The sequence below is a fragment of the Octopus sinensis genome, linkage group LG1, assembly GCF_006345805.1.
Source record: "Octopus sinensis linkage group LG1, ASM634580v1, whole genome shotgun sequence".
Taxonomy (NCBI): domain Eukaryota; kingdom Metazoa; phylum Mollusca; class Cephalopoda; order Octopoda; family Octopodidae; genus Octopus; species Octopus sinensis.
In genome coordinates this window covers 189,436,303-189,462,031 of record NC_042997.1, presented here as the reverse complement: position 1 = coordinate 189,462,031, position 25,729 = coordinate 189,436,303, and positions in this window count along the sequence as shown.

Here is a 25,729-nt window from a genome sequence, read left to right as displayed (position 1 = left end):
ACACTCGCGGTGCCATTCGCCCTTCCTCGGCCTCTTTTTGATCCACGACTGCAGTTCGGTCATGGAGACGAGCTGCGGGAAAGCGTGCCTCACAAACGGCGACCACACCTGTTCACCGTCGTCTACATAGAGCCAGAGATGTCGCAGTCTCAGCGCGTGTCTGCGCATCATCAACCACGGCATGCCCAGCCCTCCTTTTAACGGGTGTTGACAGCAAATGGATCGCCTGACCATCGGGACGCATCCTTTCCACAAGAAGCGAAAGAGGATGCGTTGTAGTTTGGTGATGGTAGGGTCGGGACAAGGTACGACGGTCAGGCGGTAGTAGATGACGGACGCGATGTACGTGTTCGCCACCTCCGCTCGACCTTTTAGGGACAGTTTCCTCTCGGCCCATTGCCGGGCGAGAGTGACCACCCTACTCGTTATCTCGTTCCAGTTCTTCTCCACTTGGAGATCCGGACCAAACCAGACCCCGAGCAACTCAACCGGGCCGTCGGTCCAGCGTCCCACGACGGAGGCGCTGGTGGACGGCATGGGCTTGCTTCTCCAGGTGCCTAGTCGCAAGCCCACTGACTTTTCCCGGTTGATTTTCGCTCCTGTCACCGCTTCGTAGTTTTTCAGTGTCTCGCCGACCAGCTCGATGTGCTCGTGGCTAGACACTATGACGGTGACGTCGTCCGCGTATGCAGACACGCTCGTCCCGCATCCCAGTTCTCGCGGGATGCCTCTCAAGGTTGCCAGCTTCCGCAATAATGGCTCGAGAGTCAATACGTATAGAAGCGACGAGAGGGGGCATCCCTGACGGACCGAACGTGCAATGTCGAAAGGTCTCGATAGATGTCCATTTACGCGAATTACCGAACGGATGCCTCTGTACAAGGCAGCTATCCAGCCGCGGAAGACGGGACCGAAACCAGCCGCTCTCAGGACTGCCTCCAAGTATCGATGGTCCACCCTATCAAAGGCTTTCGATTGATCCAAGTTGATCAGGGCCCCACCCATGCCAGGTTCGTTAACTACCCTGTCTATGATGTAGCGCATCAGATGGAGGTTGTCATGGATGGTCCGGCCTGGCACGGCGCATGTTTGCGCCTTGTCGACCAGTTTCTCGATGACAAGCGCCAACCTCTTGGCTAGCACCTTGGTCAAAATTTTCAAGTCTGCATTAAGCAGAGTGATGGACCTAAAGTTATCTATTACATTTCCCTTGTTTAGATCTTTCTTCAGCAGTGTTACGGCTCCTCGGCTCACAAAACCAGGAATGCTCCCGTTTTGCTGCCAGTTGCAGTACACCGCCGCCAAGAGATCTCCAAACAAGTCTGGCATACAATTGTAAAGCTCGTAGGGTAGACCATCCAACCCGGTGATTTGTCCCTCGAGCATTCTGCCATCGCTTCCCGCACTTCCGCCGCCGTGATGGCACCTTCGCAGCACCCTGCCTTTCTTGTCGAGAGTCGTGGTAGGCTATGTAGGTAGGCACTGAAGTCCACCCTACGTTCTTGCCCTCCACTCGTTCCGAACAGTCGGGCAAAATGCTGCTGAAAGGCCTCACACATTTTACTTGGCTCGAGCAATTCGCGCCCCTGTTCATCTACCAGTGACCGAATGGTGGCTTTGTTGCCCTGTTGCGCCTCTGCCACCCGGGCCTCTCTCGCGGCTCCAACACCTTCGTTCCTTAGAGCACGCATCCTAGCTCTGACAGCACATCCTTCGTGTTTGGCGTTGAAGTGTTGGTCGAGGGCCAACCTCGCCGCCAAAACGTCGGATGCGATGCCGCTTCTAATTGCCTCTTCTAGCTTCTTAACTAGCTCACCCTCTACTCTATTTCTATCTATGGCTAGTGCTTTGCTGTACCTAATCGCTTCTGCTTTTACTGCTCTCTTGAGGGCAAACCACCATTTGTTGTTGATGATGGCTCCCGTCAAAGCCCTCTTTACTAGTGTGCTAATCCGGTCTCTGAAAACTTGTCTCGATGGGAAAGACGCGTTTAGTTTCCAGTATCCGGGACCCTGCCTAAGTGTCTTACCTAAGTCTAGCGTACATGTCACAAGTTTGTGATCCGTGTAGCTGACTATGTGGAATTGTGGACATCCTATGCTATCTCTATCTACTGTCCTACACAGTATCCTATCTAGATACGATCTCGACGACCCGATGCGGTTGCTCCATGTCCACGTTGGCGCATTCGGGTGGTCTAGTCGGAACCTGTCAGACAGTTGAAAGCGTCTGAGCAGGTCTCTGAGGCATTTGCATCCCCGTCTATTCCTATCTCTACCCACGTAGTCTACATGCGTGTGCAAGGTAGCATTCAATCCCCCACTAAGAGTAAAGGACGAGACGTTCCCAAGAAAACTTCTAGACGTTGAAAGAAATCCGTCCGACCTGTTAAGGGCGGTGCGTAAACTGATACGAGTCGAAAAGCGCACCCATTGCTGCCGTCGACATCCAGGACGACCAGTCTACCCTCCGGGTCTACGAATATTGTCCTTACTTTGAGATCCAGACTCTTGTGAAAAGTACCGCGGTGCCACTACCGCCCATTCTCGGCAGACAGGGGGAAAAATAAATGTTGAACTGTCCGCCAAACATGGTCTTTAGGCCCGCGGATTGTGGAGTCTGGTCTCGCTTATGGCTATGATTTCTAACTTATGTGACTTTATGTCATTTAAGAGGTACCCTTGTTTCCAAGGGGACCCCAAGCCACGCGCATTTACACAACCAATCTTGATCATAGTTCTAATGAATTAGAATACAGAGGGTTACTTACTGCTCGAAAGTTTTTGCTTTCTCCTCCGTTGGTTTGTCCTCGAGAAGATCCCAGTACAGTTTCTTTGTGAGATATTTTTGGCATTTACCAACCGCACTGGGGAAAATGCCTTTGAGTGTGTGGTGCAGACTTTTGGAGATGTGTAATATTCTGATGTGGTCTGGTGGTGTTGTGTATGGGTGATTGTTTGTTTTTATGTCATCTTCTGTTATGTTTGTTTTTGATTGGATGTATTCCATCAAATTTGTGTTTTTGGTGTCTATGGCTGTGAGCATGTTTGCTGTATATGTTTTTGTGGTATTGGTGTGGCTGTTGTTTGCGTTGGGTTTTGAAATGTCTTCGGGAGATGTATTTCCCCCTGCTTTGTTCGTGTTTGCATTTGGTTTGGTTGTGTTTCTGCTCTTTATTTTCCTTCTTTTTGTAGCTATTTGCCATTCCTCACTGGTTTCGTCTTCCGACGAAATTTCTGAGGAATCAGGAGGGGGTAGGGGTATGTTGTGGGCTTCTATGTATGTCTGTGTAAGTGGTTGTGTTGTTGTTTTCGTTGTTGTTGGTTGTTGAGTGTTTGTGTGTGTTGAGTGCGGTATAAGGGATGGGGGATCAGTTTGTGTGTGTTTTCTTTGTTTTTCTGTTCCTTTGGGTTTTTCTGTTGTTGGTGGTGTTGGTATTTTTTCAGGTGTTGAGTGGTTTTTGGTTGATGACGGATTAGCTTGGTGTGCTTCTCTTGTCGTCTTCTGTGTGTGATGGTGGTGTGGTAGTAGTAGAGCTTTTTTTTCCGGAGTGCTTTGGTTGTGGTAGTGGTTGTTGTTGTTGCTCTTGGTGTGCAGTGGTTGGGCACGTCTTTTTCAAGTGTGTTTCGCTTCCACACAAATAGCAGCATAGATAGATAGATAGATAGATAGATAGATAGATAGATAGATAGATAGATAGATAGATAGATAGATAGATTTGTGTATGGGTTATATTGAGTTCTCAGTCCTTTTCTCTGCGCCGTTATTTCTATGTTTGCTCATCTCTATGGACAGGACGGTTAGATTATTCTCTATGTCAGTACATTAGTTTTATTGACTATTCTCACTTTAATAAAACGACCTCCTGCCCTTTGTGTTTAAGAGCTAGTAATACAGTCTATAGTAAATCATTGTTAATGTTCATGTAACTGTTGCGATGGGTTTTGGTGGTGGTAGTAGTAGTGGTTGTGTTGGCAGCTACAGCAGTGATGGCAGTGGTGTTTCTGGTGTAGTTGGTGGCAGCAATTTCATAGAATATTCTGACTTATTTTTGAAGTCATCCGGTTCAGATCGAAACAATGAAACAACCGTCACTTTTGCGTTGCAAGCAAAATGGTAATTCTGTCTCAGTGTATGTATGTATGTATGTATGTATGTATGTATGTATGTATGGATGTATGTATGTATGTATGTATGTATGAATGTATGTATGTATGTATGTATGTATGTATGTATGTATGTATGTACGTATGTATGTATGTATGTATTAATGTATGTATATATTTGTGTATGTATGCACTTATATGCGTATGTACGTGTGTATATATGTGTGTGCATTTATATAAGCATATATATATGTATATATATATAAGCATATATATATATACATATACATATAGGTATGCATGTCTGTATATTTATGCTTATAAATCTATAAATCTGCATATGCGTATGTGTATGTATGCATATATATAATTTTTTATATGTGTATGTATGCATATATATAATTTTTTATATGTGTATGTATGCATATATATAATTTTTTATATGTGTATGTATATATATATATATATATATATATATATATAATATATATATATATATATATATATATATATATATATATATGTATATATATATATATATATATATATATATATATATATATATATATATATATATATATATATATATATATGTATATATATGTATATATTATATATATAATTATATATGTATATATATTTTCTGTGTATGTGTGTGTGCATACGTCAACTTATATATACTTTCATATGTGTGTGTGCCCGCGTGCGTATGTGAGTGAGTGTGTGTGTGCGTGTGTGTGTGTTCATTTAAATCAATTTACGCATTTATGCTCCGGAACTATTCTATTTCATCAAGCATAAATGAGGATAATGTAATTGGTAAAGAAGAAATGAATTAAGATAGGGAGAATGTAAAAACATAAATGAATAAATAAATAAATAAATAAATAAAGCGTTGTAGACAGAAATATCCGATAGATAGATAGATAGATAGATAGATAGATAGATAGATAGATAGATAGATAGATAGATAGATAGATAGATAGATATGGAAAATGAGAGGGGATATATGCTTATAAACTTGCTGACATTCTTTTTTTTTTCTTGTTTAAGTAATCAGACTGCGGTCAGGACGGACTTTGAGTCCATTACATCGACTCAAGTACTTAGTTTGTTGCTTATTTTTCAATTTCTATTGAATGGCTAAGTTCTCCTTGGCGTAAATATTGATTTCAATTTTTGGCACAAGGCCAGCAATATCGGAAGAGGAGACAAGTCGATTACATCGACTCCAGTGTTCAACTGCTATTTATTTTATCGATTCAGAAATGATGAAGGCAAAAATCGACCTCTGCGGAATTTGAACTCCAATTATAAATACAGACGAAATGTCGAAAAGCATTTTTCCCAGTGTGTTAATGGGCTCACCGCCATCTTTAGTGTAAATATTGGTTAGAAATTTTGGCACAGGCCAACAATTTCGAGTGAAGGAGAAAGTCGATTACTTCGTCCCCAGTGTTTTACTAGTAAGTAATTTTATCGACCCCGAAATTTAAACTCGGTGGAATTTGAACTCTGATTGTAAAGACGGCGGAATTTGAAACCAGATTGTAAAGACGGACAAAATGTCGTAAAGCAGTTTGCCCGGCGTACAAACGATTCTCCCAGTATAATATATAAGAAAAAAAACATAATAAATGCGCCCTTTTAAAGCCTAGCCAGGCTCATGGGCCCGGTTTCCCGGTTTCAGTGGCGTATGTGTTCCCCAGCTGGACGAGACCCCAGTCCATCGCAGCGTTACTCATTTTTGCCAGCTGAATGGACTGGAGCAACGTGAAATGAAGTGTTTTGCTCAAGAACACAACGCGTCGCCCGGTCCAGGAATCAAAACCACAATCTTACGATCATGATGCTGACACCCTAACCACTAAGCCACGCGCTTCCACACAGTATAATATATATCGGTTTCAAATTTTGGCGCAAGGCAAGTACTTTCGAGGTGGGTCAATTACATCGAGCCCAGTACACAACAGGTACTTATTTTATCGAACCCGAAAAGATTAAAAGCAAAGTCGATCTCGGTTTAATTTGAACTCAACGTTAAGACGGATGAAACGCTGCAAAGTATTTTGCCTACCACCTACATTGGCGTTAATATTAAAATGCATTTTCGTTCGACGCACCGATTCACATCGTATGTTCATACATATACACACAACAGGTTTATGCACAGTTTTACGCTAACAAATTTTAGTCAAAAGGCATTGTTAGAAAATAATTCTGTACAAGTGACGTGAAGTAGGATCGAACCCGGAAACATTTTTGATAGACAGATATTTGTGTCTGGAGAGAAGAGAGAAAAGGAGAGTGAGAGAGAAGTAAGGGGAGACGGAGGTAGAAAGTTAAAGATAGATAGATAGATAGATAGATAGATAGATAGATAGATAGATAGATAGATAGAAAGATAGATAGATAGATAGATAGATAGATAGATAGATAGATAGATAGACAGATAGGAGGGAGGGAGGGAGACTTTGATAGATAGATAGAGAGAGAGAGAGAGAAAGAGAGAACGAGAAACAGACAGACAGACAGACAGACAGACAGGCAGACAGACCGACCGACAGACAGACAGATAGATAGATAGATAGATAGATAGATAGATAGATAGATAGATAGATAGATAGATAGATAGATAAACAGACAGATAAACCGACAGGCAGTCAGAGAGCTAGTCAGACAAATAGACAGACAAGGAAACTACCCTCAACAAGTCTCAGGCATATCTACTGAATCCCCTGTGTTTTAATTCAGATTGAATTTCCTTAGACTAAACACAAATCCGTTAGATATAGCTTTATTCCCACACTAGAACTATTTAAGAGATATTTGTATAACCAGAAATAATTCATTTCTAAATTGTAGAACCGTGCATACTCTATCTCCTGGGCAATGGCTGGAAGTCCTGTGATAGTCAGTGAGAAAAGTGAAAAGGCGAGTAAACTATTGTGTAATGGGTCAGCTGTATTCTCTCTTTTAATCTTTTACTCTTTTACTTGTTTCAGTCATTTGACTGCGGCCATGCTGGAGCACCACCTTTAGTCGAGCAAATCGATACCGGGACTTATTCTTTGTAAGCCTAGTACTTAGTCTATCGGTCTCTTCTGCCGAACCGCTAAGTTACGGGGACGTAAACACACCAGAATTGGTTGTCAAGCAATGCTAGGGGGACAAACACAGAAAAACACACACACACATACACATATATATATACATATATACGACAGGCTTCTTTCAGTTTCCGTCTACCAAATCCACTCACAAGGCATTGGTCGGCCCGGGGCTATAGCAGAAGACACTTGCCCAAGATGCCACGCAGTGGGACTGAACCCGGAACCATGTGGTTGGTTAGCAAGCTACTTACCACACAGCCACTCCTCGTTGATTTTTGTCGTAAAATATATATTGAATGATACTGAAGAGATGCTAAAGGTGTCTGTGTGGCTTTTGTATCAACATATGTACGTCTTTATTGATAGGTGTACGAGACTAGTTGACAGATTACGCGCGTTGCCTGAGTGCGGTGAGAAATCCCAGAGTGAATGATTATTCTCAAGATATATGCGCATACAAACATACGTACAAACACACATACATACACACGTGTATCTGTGTGTATGTGTATGTGTGCATGTATGTGTGTGTGTGGGGGGGGTTAACTGTAAAGGTACGTGGTTGACACTAGGTACAAGAATTTGTACATTGAACTTATAGAACCATATGTATATGCAAACACACACACGCATGCATGCATGCATACATACAATCATACATACATACATATGCATACATGAGGTTTATGTGCAGGAGTGACTGTGTGGTAAGTAGCTTGCTTACCAACCACATGGTTCCGAGTTCTGTCCCACTGCGTGGCACCTTGGGCAAGTGTTTTCTGCTATAGCCTCGGGCCGACCAAAGCCTTGTGAATGGATATGGTAGATGGAAACTGAAAGAAGCCCGTCGTATATATAATACATATTTATATATATATATATATATATATATATATATATATATATATGTATGTATGTATGTGTGGGTATATGTCTGTGTGTCTATGTTTGTCACCCAACATTGCCTAACAACAGATGCTGGTGTGTTTACGTCCCCGTAACTTAGCGGTTCGGCAAAAGAGACCGATAGACTAAGTACTAGGCTTACGAAGAATAAGTCCTCGGGTCGATTTGCTCGACTAAAGGTGGTGCTCCAGCATGGCCACAGTCAAATGACTGAAACAAGTAAAAGAGTAAAAGAGATTTATATATATATATGAATGTGCGTGCACATACACACGCGAGTGATTAAACAAACGAAGGAAAGGAGCACTCAGCACAATTACCAGGAGTAATATATATTACTGTTTAAAATAGTTTGGCTCGGCTCTAAGTCACTTAAAGTTTCCTAGGCTTCTTACAGAAACCTAGCTCATTCAAATTCAGAGAACTAAATGGAGGAATACAGGTAGGCCAAGATGGCTGCCGAAAACTGGGCTGCTATAGTCATGGTCAAGGCTGGTTACATAAGTCACATGGCATCGTTAGAAGGCGGCGAGCTGGCAGACACGTTAGCACGCCGAGCGAAATGCGTAGCTGTATTTCGTCTGCCGTTACGTTCTGAGTTCAAATTCCGCCGAGGTCGACTTTGCCTTTCATTCTTTTGGAGTCGATAAATTAAGTACCAGTTACGCACTGGGGTCGATGTAATCGACTTAATCCGTTTGTCTGTCCTTGTTTGTCCTCTCTGTATTTTAGCCCCTTGTGGGTAGTAAAGAAATAGGTATTTCGTCTGCCGCTACGTTCTGAGTTCAAATTCTGCCGAGGTCGATTTTTGCCTTTCATCCTTTCGGGGTCAATTAAATAAATACCAGTTACGCACTGGGGTCGAGATAATCGACTTAATCCGTTCGTCAGTTCTTGTTTGTCCCCTCTGTGTGTAGCCCCTTGTGGGTAGCCCCTTGTGGGTAGTAAAGAAATAGTTATTTAGTTTGTCTTTACGTTCTGAGTTCAAAATCTGCCTAGGTCAACTTTGTCTTTCATCCTTTCGGGGTCGATAAAGTAAGTATCAGTTGCGTACTGGGGTCGATAAATTAAGTATCAGTTGCGTACTGGGATCGATAAATTAAGTATCAGTTGCGTACTGGGGTCGATCTAATCGAGTGGCTCCCTCCTCCACAATTCGGTGCCTTGTGCTAGAGTAGAAAAGGTATCGTTAAAAGTGAGATGGACATTTCAGCGACACCAGATACACTAAGAAAGAGGATTTCTTGGAATCGAGTGGCTGTACAGGAAGCAGCACATTGAACGTTCTTTGAAAGGCCAGCAGAAACATGACCGGTGAGGGTGTATTTGCGTATTCCAGATGTATGAGTACGCAGATGTGGGTGTTTCTGCGTGTGTAACAGCTATGCGTGGGGGTGGGATGCATGTGTGTAAGTTGGCGTGTGGATGAAAGGCTGATAGCATCATCTCGTTTGTGCGTGTTTGCTAGAGTGTATGTAAGTATGAGTGCGAATGCGTGTCAGCCGTTTGTGAGTACTTGCGTGCACAAATATGCTACCAGCTACTTGTGAAACACCAGCTACTTGCGAAGGACACATGATCATACAAACACACACATTTTTAGTAGTAATGAGCAAAACAATTAAAATGTACTTAATACCATGTAGGCGGGAACCTACAATACCAACTATTTCCAGTTTGTCCGCGCCAAAAGTACGCTAACCTTCAGACCACCATATTGAAATAATTTTCAAACCAGTATTAATATGTACAAGAAGGCCGCGTGCCAGCAGAATCGTTAGCACGCCGGGCAGTATTTTTAGCGGCATTTCGTCCGTCTTTACGTTCTGAGTTCGAATTCCGCAGAGGTGGGCTTTGCCGTTCATCCTTTTACGGTCGATAAAATAAGTACCAATTGAGGATTGGGGTGCCACGTAATTGACCTATCCCCTCCGCCGAAACTACTGGCCTTGTGCCAAAATTTGAAACCGATTTTAAAAGGTACAGGCCTTGTTTTGAGCTCGCGTTATTACATGAATTAAAACAATTGTTATTTTATATTTTCAGTAAAGTCAATTCCCTGTCAGCGAATCAAGCTTGACAAGGCACTAACACATATCCAAAGATGGGAGCAGAAATTCGATACAACATTTGAGAGAAAAATAATACAAAATAGAGGAAATCTGGGTGAAGAGAACTGTCGAACAGATATCCACAAGACATCGTGCATGAATATGCATATTCGTAGAGCACATGGACATGCAGGTGAGTGTGCTTGTTTCGTGTACCTGCATATTGTGCATAGATATATCATGTAGCGATGCATCTAATGCATGTTTTCAACTGAAGACTAACTGGAAACTGATGAATGAATGTTGTCTGTGTAGAATAATCTTTTTTTTTTTTTTTATGACACCGCATGTAAAGAAATAATTCATTATGTGAGCAGTGGCATTTGTCGAAAGGACTGTTAGCCTGTAGTGCTGCTGAATATAAGAGTTACAGGGTGAAAAAGCGGTTGGCTCTGTGTGTTAAAGTGTCCCACCAACAAGCTGTACACATCTTGGCTATAAGGTTGTTTATTACAAGACCTATCTGGATGCATTAATTTTATGAAGAGTTAGGTAGTCTGTTGTCATAACAGCGTATAATCACTGATTCATTGAGAACTTACTTTAATAATTCAGACAAGTAAATCAGGGGGCATGGGTTCCCATTGCCCACTCATCCTAAATGCATCATACACATTTACCAAGACACATCTGCGTGTGTCAAAGAGTAACTTAGTGTTATGAGAGACGCCATTAAAAAGTAAAATATACACATCACACGTACACAACCATCCATCTATCTATCTCCCTATATATATATATATATATATATATATATATATATGTATATATACTCACATGGTTCCAGGTTCAGTCCCACTGCATGGCACCTTGGGCAAGTGTCTTCTACTATAGCCTCGGGTCGACCAAAGCTTTGTGAGTGGATTCGGTAGACGTATACTGAAAGAAGCCCATCGTATATATGAATATATGTATGGGTGTGTATATGTTTGTGTGTCTGTGTTTGTCCCCCATCATCGTTTGACAACCGATGGCGGTGTGTTTACGTCTCCTTAACTTAGCGGTTCGGCAAAAGAGACCGATAGAATAAGTACTAGGATTACAAAGAATAAGTCCTGGGATCGATTTGCTCGATGGATTAAAGGCAGTGCTCCAGCATAGCCGAAGTCAAATGACTGAAGTAAAAGAGTATATATATATATATATATATATAGAGAGAGAGAGAGAGAGAGAGAGAGAAACGTTCACATATACACACACATAACACATATATATTATACATTTGTGTGTGTGTGTGTGTGGTATGTGTGTGTGTGTGTGTGTGTGTGTGCGCGTGCGTGTGTGTGTGCCTTTGTCTGTGTCTGTGTCTAATTAAGCCATTATAAGATCTAATACTTATATTATATAGGTCTCCAGCCTTGTCGGCCGGTACCAAAATTCCAGGTGCAAGCCTTATTCTCAGCAGGATTTCCTTCAAATTTCGTTGATGCTGATTGTATCTTAGTGGAAATTTTTCTAACCTAATGTGTTTACTTATATTAATCATCTCCCAACTCGGCCAGGTGTTGGTTAGGCGGAGGGTTCCGTAAGGATTTGAATTCATACTTCAAGCTGTTGTTCTCGTGGAATTTTCCTCCTCTATATTCCATATCACTTTTCAATGAAAACCATTTTTTATCATGTCTGCCACACAAGGTTTTCAGTTCTGAATGACATCGTAGGATTCCGTTTCAATTATTTGTTACTGTGTTTATTTGTTTTGCTTGATATTTAGAACTTTTAAAAATGCATTTTGAAAGAGACAATATGCCATAAGTGTTAAACTCCTTGATAATAAATCTACAGGAATTTTATATTACTTTTTTTCTGATTTTTTTAACTACAAGAATTCTACGAAATTCAAGTGAAAGTGACCCAGTTTTGCATCTCTTACGAAGACTTCGTTTTTCTTTTTTTAAATCATTAATGTGTCAGGCCACTAAAAGTGAAAGGCTTATTTAGAAACTTGCTTCCCATCCATGCGGTCTTGGGTTCAACCTCACTGTTCGGTACCTTGGGCAAGTGACGTTTAATATAGACGCGGCCGACCAGAACCTTGTGAGTAAAGCTGATAGGCAGAAACTGAAAGAAGCCAGCTGTGGGCGTGTCTGTGTGTGTGAGTCTCTATGTATGTATATATGTATATATATATGTGTGTGTGTGTGTGTGTGTGTGTGGTGTGTGTGTGTGTGACTTTGTGTATGTATGCATATTTGTGTACGTGTGTGTGCATCTTTGTATTTTGTGCTTTGTTGGTATTAGTACGTCCCTGTAACTTAGCAGTTCGGCAAAAGGGACCTATAGAATAAGAACCAGACTTAAATACAGAAAGGACTGGGGGTCAACTTGTTCGACAAAGGCCTTCAAGGCGGTGCCCAAGCATAACAGCAGTCCCATGTCTGAATCAAGTAGAAAGATAACATATAAATATGACAACAATGTGAAATTTGATTGACTAATGATAAAACTTCAAATTAAAAACAAAAATGCATTCGTTTTAGTAAGCCATGTAGATATATATATATATATATATATATATATATATATATATATATATATATATATATATATATATATATATATAAGTATATATACGCAATTTTTATATTATACGTCTATTTATCTATCTATGTTATATCTCGAATAAATTTGGCTGATACTAAACAAAAGTCTGGGTGGAACAACATATTTTCACTAAAATAGACTTGTTTACAGAGAGTAACCTTTTAGGCCTACCACAAAACGTCGAAGGAAAGAATTGCCTAAAAGCTATGTAAATGATAGTTAACCTAAGTTCAAACATAGCTAGATTCATTTTCATTCTATGTTCATGTGTTTGCGTGTGCGCAAGTGGGCGTACGCCTGTGTAGGTACACGTATGCGTGTATATATACATGTTTTGATGAGAGTATGTTGATATGAAGAAGTGTTATGTGACTGTGTGTGATAGTTACGTGTAATCTGTATGTATGTAGTTGTGTTTGTCGAATGGATGTTCTTGTGTGCATTTGAACATATTCAGAGTATATGGCTGAATAAATGGGTGCATCAAGAAGACGTCTGTATATAGTATTGAGTGCATAAGAGTGATGAGCTGTGTATATATATATATCAGTAGCTAATACAGTCAACTGGCTTGTAAGTTTGGATGCGATTGTGTGAAACAGAAAACGCAAAGAAGACATCCTTTTCTAAGTGGATGTATGCATCTTGATGGAGAGCATGTGCATTCTTAAGATACTTTGGGCAAGTGTAGATGTAATGACACTAAATAAGGTAGTGTCAGAGTGTGTTGTGTGTGTGTGTGTGTGTGTGTGTGTGTGAATGCGCATGTCTCGGTGGTTAGAGAGTCAGGCTCACAATCATGAGGTAGTGAGTTCGATTGCTAGACTGGGCTGTGTGTTGCTCCTGTTCAATCAGCTGTAGAAATAAGTTGCAACATCACTGGTACCAAGCTGCATTGGTTAGTTGCGTTTCCATTGGACAACACTGGTGGCGTGGAGAGGGGAGGATGGTATGCATGGGCGACTGCTGGTCTTCCACAAACACGCTTGTCCGGACTTGTGCCTTGGAGGGGAACTCTCTAGGTGCAATCCCATGGTCATTCATGACCAAAGGAGGGAGTCTTCTAATAGCATACACACACACACATACGTGTCCTTATAACCGAAGTGTGTGTATATATAGAGAGAGAATTCACAATAAAAAAAACAGAAGACAAAGACAGGTGGTGTAGAAAACAAACAGTTGTATTAGTATAACGCTCGGGAAATGAAAAAGTCCCTAACGTTTCGAGCCTACGCTCTTCCACAGAAAGGGACACAGAAAGAAAAAAATGTGTGTAGTGGCTAGCGATATATCATATATATATATATATATAAATGTGTATGTTCGCGTGCGTCCGTGCGTATGTGTGTGTGCAAAAATTCAAGTTTGTATATATACGAGGAGGTGCTGAAAAGTTCCTGGCTTTGGGTAAAAGAAAATACAAGAGGATCAGTTAATTATGATATTACTCAACACATTCTCCTCTCAGATTCACACACTTATTGCAGCACTCCTTCAGTTTTTCTAAGCCCTGTAAAAGAACTTGGAAGGTTGTCCTCCAACGAGGTCTTTCGCAATACTCTCAAAACCAGGTACTTTTCAGCACGCACTCCCATTTGTTTGTGTGTGTGTAATGCCAAGTCAAGCGCTCCTTCTTGCTTATCTGGTTTTACTTGTATCACACTCTATCGATTTTCCTACTTCAGTCAGGAATATAGAAGGATAAGACAGTTTTGAGAATGATAAGACTGTTATGAGAAGAGTGGATTAAGGGAAAAGAAAAAATATTATAAATAGATATGGATTAGATAAGTTGATATTTCCGATACTGACCGTGTGGGGTGAAGTGAGAGCGTGTGACAGAAATAACTTGCTGCCATCGAAGAAGTGAACCGAGCAGTCATGAGAACAGACACTGAAATATAAGTAATGTACAAAGAAAGTGAGATAGGAGGAACTTAGCGCGAGTGGGTAAAGGAAAATATTTTCAGCAACACAATAAACAGAGAGAGAAATTTAGAGCGACAATATGATAAAATTACGGAAGTATTGAATATGACCGAATGATCAACAGTAAGTGAGATATTGAAAATTGTGTATGATATCAATGATTGTGGGAAGGTGGGAGACAGTAAGAAAGGTGAAGAGGTGAGGTATACTTTGTTGAAATTTAAAACAAAGACTCTACAGAAAGCAAGGGGGAAAGGGAAGAATTGATTATATGAAATGAATCGGTGAAGACGAATGATGAAAGTGGGTGGTGAGTGTAAGAGTAAGAAATAGAGATGACTTTTCGAATATACAAGTAATTGTATGTTAAACAAAGAAAATTTCATTTATCGACGTCGGGTTGAAGGAAAACGACTAAAAACACTTCAAGAAGTCAATGACAAAAAGAAGCACGAAAAGAAATAGAAGTAAGGCTATGGAAAAAATTATTATAATTTAAAAACTGAAAGAAGGTGAAATGAAACTCAAGATGAAAATAAAGCAAAGTTTCAAACAAAGATTTTAACTTTATGAAGAACAGAAATTAGCTGCCACCGTTTTTAAGGCTTCGTCAAAATACATACACAAACTCACACACATACACACACATATACACACATACACACATACACACAAACACATATACAGAGACCTATATATATGTATGTATATTTACGAGGAGAGTCACTCGCAAAGATTTAGTTGCTTACAATGTTTTCGCCAATTCTTTTTGGTGCACAAGCAAATACTCTCTCGTGTTACCAACATTTGTTCTATCTAAACGTCCAGAATATGACGTCTCGGGGGAGAGAAGGTTCCAGAAGTACTGGAATGGTTCTTTATGGATTCTCAAATTATAACAGTTAAACTTTGCAGAATTTGATCACGGAGTGCAGAGAACCGTAAAAATTAACACAACGCATTATAACCATCGCTCAAACAACTATGCCAATTGTTCACCTGCTACATACATACATACAGGCAGGCAGGCGTGTATGCATGCATACATACATGCACACATGCATGCATACATACATACATGCACACATGCATGAATGCATACATACATCTATCCATACAGACATGCATATATTCATGAATGCATGCATACATACATACATACATACATACACACAGACATACATACATACAAGTATATACCCCGTCTTTTCCTTAGTATATACTGATAGAGATATATATCTACATTTATATTTACATACACATGCGAATATATGTATATGTTGTTGTGTATGTATGTATTATGTATGATGTATGTATGTATGTATGTATGTATTATGTATGTATAAATATATATATATATATATATATATATATATAATATATATATATTAATATATTATAATATACCAATATGAGAGAGAATCACTATGTGGACGCTCTTACGCTAATATGTTCTCAAACCGGCGTGAACTACTGCAGTGAATTATTTATGCAGTATTTATTTACGAGAACTTGGCGCGCTAGAACGAGGGCATTTGAATATAACTGAAAATATAATAGGCCGAACTACTCGTATTTTTGACCTCGTGTTAATATCTGGCGTGCAGTTCGACAAATTATATTTTATGACGAACCTCACTGATGATCTGCGGATTAATTGTGTAAGTAAAATTGCATAATTTATTAACAGTGAAACAATTGTATGGGGTTAATTATATTTTTGTTATTTTTCATTTGTCCTGCTCGCTTACGTTCAGTGTGCTAAATTTTTCTTGAGAACAATTCTTAGTGGTTGAGATTAATGCGGATCTCTCTTTAGCGTAAGAGCGTCCACATAGTGGATTCTCTCTCAAATTTGTGTATTAATAATATTTACTGAATCTCAGTTTTTTTTATGCGCTAGACCACTGGTGTTAAATTGATGTTATTAAATTAATATCCAATTTTTTTCATCCTCATTTTGATTAATATATTTATATATATATATATATATATATATTATATATATTATTAGAAGGTTTGGGGTGATGTACAGGTATTATATATTAGAAGAAATAAGGTACTCAGAAATTTGGATGGTTTATATTTACTGATTTAATATTTAATATTACTGATTTAATATGTCACGTATTTTTATAAATCATATCTTAGCGCTTGCATCTACTCTAGTAGAATTTCAAGATTCTCTCTGGAGATTCTACTAGAGTGGATGCAAGCGCTAATATATATTTATAAAAACATGTGACATATTAATAAAAATCTGTAAATGTAAAACCATCCAGATTTCTGAGTACCTTATTTCTTCTAATATATATATATATATATATATACTTAGAGTAATATGCTTTATTTTAAGAAGCAGAAAATTCAACAAAATCTGTTACTCTGAGTTTATCGTTGCCGTTCATCAGACAGTTTTTGCTAGAATGGTATTTGAGTACTCTTTTTTTCCACTTGTTTCACATTTATGTGTTTACTCCGGTATATATATATATATATATATATATATTATATAATTAGGGCTTAGTAAATAAATTACTTTGCCACATACTGAACTTGCTAGAAATAGCAGCCAAAAAGTTTTTTGCCATTTCCACTACTTAAAGAAATTTCTTTCTCTCAGTAATGTTTACTCAAAATAACTCACGAAGTATGGAGGTAAAAACAGAAAAATATCACAAGTACAAAGATTATTTGAGAACGTTAACGTTTCTAGATTAGCCAAATAAACTCAGCATTTCTTTCGTCAGCTCAACATTTCTTATTTTGGATTTGGAAGCACTAAAAAGAAAGAACATACCCTTTGGCGACTTATCACCTCAGATGTCAGATGACCCGTTCAGACTGCCAGTACCAACAAATTCAAAATGTGCAAGCGAAGATTCCCTGCTCTCCCCTTCCTCCACCCACATTATCTAGCAAACATTATATTTTAACAGTGAGAAGAGGCAATATGACAGAGAGAAATGAATTATAATATCAACAATTGAGGGTAAAATTAATTAGTTATTAATCAATTTCACCAGTATTCAGTATGTAAAAGGACCATTTAAGGCGAATTCAAAATATTACATTATATAATTAGGGCTTAGTAAATAAATTACTTTGCCACATACTGGCTGCTATTTCCTAGCAAGTTCAGTATGTGGCAAAGTATTTATTTTACTAGCCCTAATTATATAATGTAATATTTGAATTCGCCTTAAATGGTCCTTTTACATACTGAATACTTGGTGAAATTGATTAATAACTAATTAATTTTACCCTCAATTGTTGATATTATAATTCATTTCTCTCTGTCATATTGCCTCGGTTCTCACCGTTAAAATATAATGTTTGCTAGATAATGTGGGTGGAAGGGGAGAGCAGGGAATCTTCGCTTGCACATTTTGAATTTGTTGGTACTGGCAGTCTGAACGGGTCATCTGAGGTGATAAGTCGCCAAAGGGTATGTTCTTTCTTTTTAGTGCTTCCAAATCCAAATAAGAAATGTTGAGCTGACGAAAGAAATGCTGATTTATTTGGCTAATCTAGAAACGTTAACGTTCTCAAATAATCTTTGTACTTGTGATATTTTTCTGTTTTTACCTCCATACCTTCGTGAGTTATTTTGAGTAAACATTATCTGAGAGATTTTCTTTAAGTAGTGGAAATGGCAAAAAACTTTTTTGGCTGCTATTTCTAGCAAGTTCAGTATGTGGCAAAGTATTTATTTTACTAAGCCCTAATTATATAATGTATATTTTGAATTCGCCTTAAATGGTCCTTTTACATACTGAATACTTGGTGAAATTGATAATAACTAATTAATTTTACCCACCTCAAATTGTTGATAATATATATATATATATATATAATATATATATATATTATATATATACATACATACATACATACATACACACATACACATACATACATACATACATACATACATACATACATATATACATACATACATTCGTACATACATACATGCATATATATGCATGTATGTATGTATTTATTTATACAGAGAGAGTGTGAGTGCATAAGGTATTATACACGTTTAGAGATTGAAGCCGTGGGCAAGGGTGGAAATTTGGAATTGGATGCTTGTTGTTCAAGCAAATAATCTTTTAAATACGAAACTCTATATGGCTTATTGAAAGATGCTGCACCATCTTAATCAAGACATCATGAGATTTTGAGGTGTGTTTGGGTTTTCTGAAAGAGCAGACAGCTATTTGTATTAAAGAAGCTGTCTTCTTTTTTATCTTAACACCACCATGTCTCTGGTAGGCCGTTCTCCAGACTTTTATAAGCTCGCAGTAACAGTTATTTCAGTTCACTTTAACAGTAATTCTGGCGGTATACTCAGGTTCTCACCCAGTTTAACATTACTTCCTTCCCATGTAGTATCTTTAGTAGTAGCAACTCTGCTACATGCATTCAGTTCAGCTATGCAATTTTAGGAACATTTCCTATCATCCGTCTTATAGATTTTGAAAACGGTCAGAATCATTAACCTTCTTCCTCCGAGGGTGAAATCAAAAATGTTTATTCGTGCCACAATATGAACAAAAGAATGAAACTAAGATGTGTCAACTAACTCAAAAGCCTACCCGATGTCACTGGAAAGCCTCCTTTTATTTTATTTTATTTTTTTTGTTAAGCAACAAGACTGGTAAGGGTGATTAGGTGATGGTGTAGGGCTTATGGGCGGGAGACCCCAGGCCTTGGAAAAAAAAACTTTGGTCATCTTGTTGTAGTCGAGGGCTCTTCGTTGACGCCCGACACCACTGAAAGGTAGCCCTCGAAGTCGCTGGAAATGGAGATCTCCAGGTCAAAATTCTTGAACGGCTAGAAAGCCTTATGTAACAAGTGGTACGCCTTGAACTGGGAACTGTATATTACTTAAACGCTATGGAATAATATCGCTTTGAAATAAGTAGTTAGGGGTTTCATACGTAAACGCTACCAGGGCCACTAGTTTGCACCAGCGAATACGATAAAGGTGAGAAAGGCATTATTTGTCGGTCAGATGTAAGCAAAACATGAAAAAGGTATGAACGTGAATGAAATGAGAACTTAATCTTATGTTAAGTCTGTATAAACTTAATAGTGATTATACGGCAGTCATGGAAGAGGGGAAAATTATCGGATTTCTTCTTAGATTAGTGTAATTATTTCTAATATTGGTAGAAGTGCAATAATCGATTATAAAGCCGATTATATTGACCTCAGTACTTGACAGTACTTATTTTAGCGACCCAGCAATAATGAAAGGATACAGATTTGTAAGACATGATTATGATAACAGTAAACAGGTAGACTTCTTTTCTACTTTCCACTGTTTCTTCTTTCTTTTACCGGAAGTGCTTTTAGCTTTCGATCAAACAGGATCGATAAGAAAAAAAAATGAGATAATTGGATCGACCTGGAGTTGATCCAATTAACTACATCTTCCCCTAAAAAAAAAAGAGCTGACCGTGTACTTAAGAAAATAATATTGGACGTATAGCGTATTGAAATCCAAGTAAAAACTCGCCTGACTCAATAAAAAAATATTTCACAAAACTTAAATACCATTTAACTGAATCATTTTGGGCGTGGCGTGATTCTAGCCAAAACTTTTTAAAGTTTATGTCTATAGAATTATTGGGTATACAATATTGGGCGTGGTTAAAATCACCCATCCAATAATCCAGAAGATTAACGAAACAAAAAGTTTATTTCACAGAAATGATAAAACAACAATATTTGTGGAGGTGTTCTTTTTTTTGTGTGTGTTTTGTTTTATTTAGCTTTCTTTTTGTTATAGAAATTTACAGACACCATTCCTCAAACCTGCCGCTGTTTATTCTGAACCATTCGATAACTATAGCGTTAAAAACTGCAATAAATCCACAGCTTAGTTTATATATTTTATTCTATTTTATTTTATTTTTATTCACCAGCGCTTCGCTATTTTTTTTTTTATTTATTTAATGATGAACTCACATAACTATAAGGACAAACAATGCATCAGCAGTTAATGGTGTACTTAAACGGGAACTGCATCAATTATTTTTGCAGTGAATAGCGGCATCAGCAAATCAATGGAGATGCACTGATTCAGCTGAAATGAAAGCCACACCTTCAGGCCAAGTTGAGCTTTGATAAGGAAGACGAGATGAAATATGAAATCTTAGAACTTAACAATTAATAGCTAAATAGAGAATACGTCAAAATATTGGATGTACTAAACACTCAAATAGAAGAATGGTAGAAAAAAAAATATATAGACTCTGCTGTTGTGCATCTATTTGTTTTATAGTGTTTTTTCTGTTTTTTTTTTTTTAGTTCTGGTTTTTGTTTGTGTTTTTGTTTTTAATATGTTATCTGATTTCTGTGTTTTTCACTCAAAACCCAGAAAACAACGAAATCAGATAAACTTGCTAATTCTAAAATTACACATACTGCACACATGTGCGTGCCTGCATCTACGTATGTATGTTATGTATGTATGTATGTATGTATATGTATGTATGTATGTATGTATGTATGCATGTATGCCTGTTTGTATACATCAACCCACAATATATATATAATATATATATATGTATATGCTTGTGTGTATATATATCTATATGCGTGTGTTTATGCATGCATGTATGTATGAATGCACATATGTATGTATATATGTATGTATGTATGTATGTATGTATGTATGTATGAATGTATGTATGCATATCTATGTGTATATATATATGTATATGTTTATATATATATATATATATATATAATATATATAAGCATATGTGTATCTTTACATATAATGCACAAATGTATATTTACACATACACAGACATAAACATATATATGCATACACTCATACATGTATATATATATATATATATATAATATATATATGTATATATATATATATATGTATATATATATATATATGTAATATATATATGTATATATATACGTGCCTCTGTAAATATTATATATATATATATATATATATATAGGTACACATGTGTCAGTATTTGCCATTGAAGACGGGTTTTGTTTCGATACAAGGGTGCACACGCACATACAAAAACTCACGCACACACATACCTACATACGCTCACACACACACGCGCATATGCATGTGCGTATGTGTATTATCCTCCCAAAAAATTTGTGTGGATGCATGGGATAAGTCTTACAAAATCGTCAAAAATCCTGATAACAGACAGCTGTGGATACTAAATAGTTAATAATACGACACGTTGGCGTCAGTGAAGCTAAATCTACTTCAATAAAATGTGAGAAAGTTCAATTCTAGGACTTTCCTCCGAATTAACTTTTGTTGCATGTTAGGAGTTTCCTGTCCGCTTTCATCTAACCCATATTCCAGTCAATTTTCAATATTCAATGCATGTAGTCTGCGCATATATATATATATATATATATATATATATATATATATATATATAATTTCAACAATTGAGGGTAAAATTAATAATTATTAATCAATTTCACCAAGTATTCAGTATGTAAAGGGACCATTTAAGGCGAATTCAAATTATTACATTATATAAAAGGGCTTAGTAAAATAAATTACTTTGCCACATACTGAACTCATTAGAAATAGTAGCTAAAAAACTTTTTTAAAACTATTTCTAATACTTAAAGAAAATCTCTCTCATAGTGTTTGCTCAATTCAACTCACGAAAGTATGGGGGTAAAGACATTAAAAAATCAAATGCAAAGGTTATTTGGAACGTACGTTTCAAGATTAGTCAACTCGACATTTCTATCATCAGCTCAGAACTCCTTGGTTTGGATTTGAAAACACTGAAAGTGGGAGCATACCCTTTCGGCTTCTTATCGCTTCTGAAGATCTGCTCGAAACTAACAGTGCCAGCAAACCCAAAATATGCAAGCGAAGAATTTCTGCTCTCCCCTTTCCACCAGCGTGGGTTAAAATCAGTAAACACTATGCTTTTTCGGTAAAATCCGAAGCATTAAATAGAGAGAGATGAATTTAATTTCAACAATTGAGGGTAAAATTAATTAATTATTAATCATTTCACCAAGTTCAGTATGTAAGAGACCATTTAAGGCGAATTCAAATTATTACATTATATAAAAGGGCTTAGTAAAATAAATTACTTTGCCCATATACTGAACTCATTAGAAATAGTAGCTAAAAAAACTTTTTTAAAACTATTTCTAAACTTAAAGAAAATCTCTCTCATATAATGTTTGCTCAATTCAACTCACGAAGTATGGGGGTAAGACATTAAAAAATCAAATGCAAAGGTTATTTGCAAACCAAGAGTTCTGAGCTGATGATAGAAATTCGAGTTGACTATCTTGAAACGTACGTTCTCAAATACCTTTGCATTTGATTTTTTATGTCATTACCCCCATACTTTCGTGGTTGAATTGAGCAAACACTATATGAGAGAGATTTTCTTTAAGTATTAGAAATAGTTTTAAAACGTTTTTTTAGCTACTATTTCTAATGAGTTCAGTATGTGGCAAAGTAATTTATTTTACTAAGCCCTTTTATATAATTTATATATATATATAATCCTCTGTGTGCGCCTTTGTGTGTGAAATGTTGGAGCTACAGACGAGAAAATGTTCTCAATACATTGAGCAGAGTTTATTGATTCGGAAGAAGTAGATGAATCACGTCGTCGTGTATGTGTATGCGAATACACGGACATAACACATATACATACATACAAACTCAAACAAGCATGTATATACGCAAATATATACATATTTATGTAAGTATATATATATATATATATATATATATATGTATATATACACATGCATGTATATACATTAATGTGTATATATTTATATACATGTACATACATACACACACACATATGTATATACACATATATGGATATACATATATACAAAAAATGTATGTATATACATATACCTATATACATATATATAGATAGATATATACATATATAATATATCACACACACACACAATATATATATATATATTATATATATTATATATATATATATAATATATATATATATACACACATATGGGTGTCTTTTGTACATGATGTAATTGATTTGTGTTCATCAGTAAAAAAAAATCTTGTCTGAAACAGCTGTAGTAGTGAACCTCACCCCATTTTGTTATATATATATATTATATATATATATATATAATAATATATATGTGTGTGTGTGTGTGTGTGTGGTGTGTGTGTGTGTGTGTGTATGTGTGTGTTATATATATGTATATATATACAAACATACATACATATATATATATAACATATACATATACACACATCCACAAATGAAGACTGAAACACATGACCATATATACACACACACATCTCACTTCACATAAGGACACATATGGAGATACACATCCATCCATACAAATGCACACAGATACATACATATATACATATGCACACACATACATGCATACACACATGCATACATATATATACATACATACATACATACATACATACATACATACATACATACATACATACATACATACATACATACATACATGTGTATGCACACACATGCGCACAAACAAACAAAAATAACGCAATGTGAATAACGGACAGAATCAAAACTATCGAAAAGATTGCAAGAGGCAACGAAATTTCTTTTTTAAATAAAGAAAGAAATGAGTGGAAATTTTACCGGTGAGTGTGTTGACTTATAAGGCACTAAAATAGAATGACTATCCCCAGACACAGCAGTATATATATTTTCTCTCCTTGTTTTTTTTCTGTGTTCCTTTCTGAGGAAGAGCGTAGGCTCAAAACGTTAAATACTTTTTCACTTCCCGAGCGTTATATTAATACATCTGTTTGTTGTGTGCACCACCTGTCTTTCGTCTTTTGTTTTTTTGTGAATTCTCCCCTATATATATGTGTGTGTGTATGTGTGTGTATGTGTGTGTGTGTGAGTATGTGTGTGTGTGTGTGTGTGTGTGTGTGTGTGTGGTGTGTGTGTGTGTGTGTGTAAAATACAAAATAGGTCAAGAACACAAAACATCCAGATAGACGATACAAAGAAAAGAAGGACGTGTCATTCCTCATTCGAGTTCCAGATTATCTTTGCAATTTCGGCTGTTTATACTCGTTATTGCTTCTCTCAATCTTTCTTCCTACTTCTGCCACAAAGCAGAGGAACCATGGTGTAACCCACTATGGTGTGGTAAACCCTAGTCTAGATTGCGAATCCTCTATACCCCAAGAAGGTTCAGCTCTCCACCCGTTAAAAACCACCGTTTACGGAATGAAGATAACAAGGTAGCTTTCGCGCCCGTGCAACCGCCAGTCTATCGTGCGTGGTGGGTGGATCTTCAAGTTGCCACATGGGGAATTAGGAGGCCGAATGTTCGGGGTTATGGGATCATGAAAATTTACAGCCATCCATTTATGTCTCACTAGGGCCATGTGTGATATTGCAGAGTCTTACTAAAATACATATGGCCTTCTATTTCATACACTGTCTATCCAGGGCCTAACAATTATTTATAGGACTTCAATGTAGGCGGCAGAGTTAAGTTAAGGAAAGAAGTAAGGAGGTATCACATGTCCTTCATTATTGAAACCATGGCTGCTGCAGGAAATTTTGTATGCATAACACTTAGGATTTCAGAAGGGTCTGTACATAACCATTTGTCATTTCTTGTGTTAACTTTTTGATCATGGTCGAAGGTTTTCTCGTTTGAGAAAAACCAAATCAAATCTTCTGCTGGATTTTTCAATTTGTTTAAGAACCTTTTAAATCTGATGTAGTGATTTTCTTTTGCTTTTTCTGACAAATTGACCGTTCTTCATCATATAAGACTTATATCTGATGTCTTCGTGGACAACATTTCTGACCGTTTCTTCTGAAATTCTTTTGCAATTGACCTCATGGACTTTCTGAGATTGTAATCAATGGTCTGTTGAATTTACTGGGTAAATTCAGGTGTTCTGATGATTTCAGAGTGTTTAGAATGCTTTTTATGTTTTGATTCTGGTGATACGTTT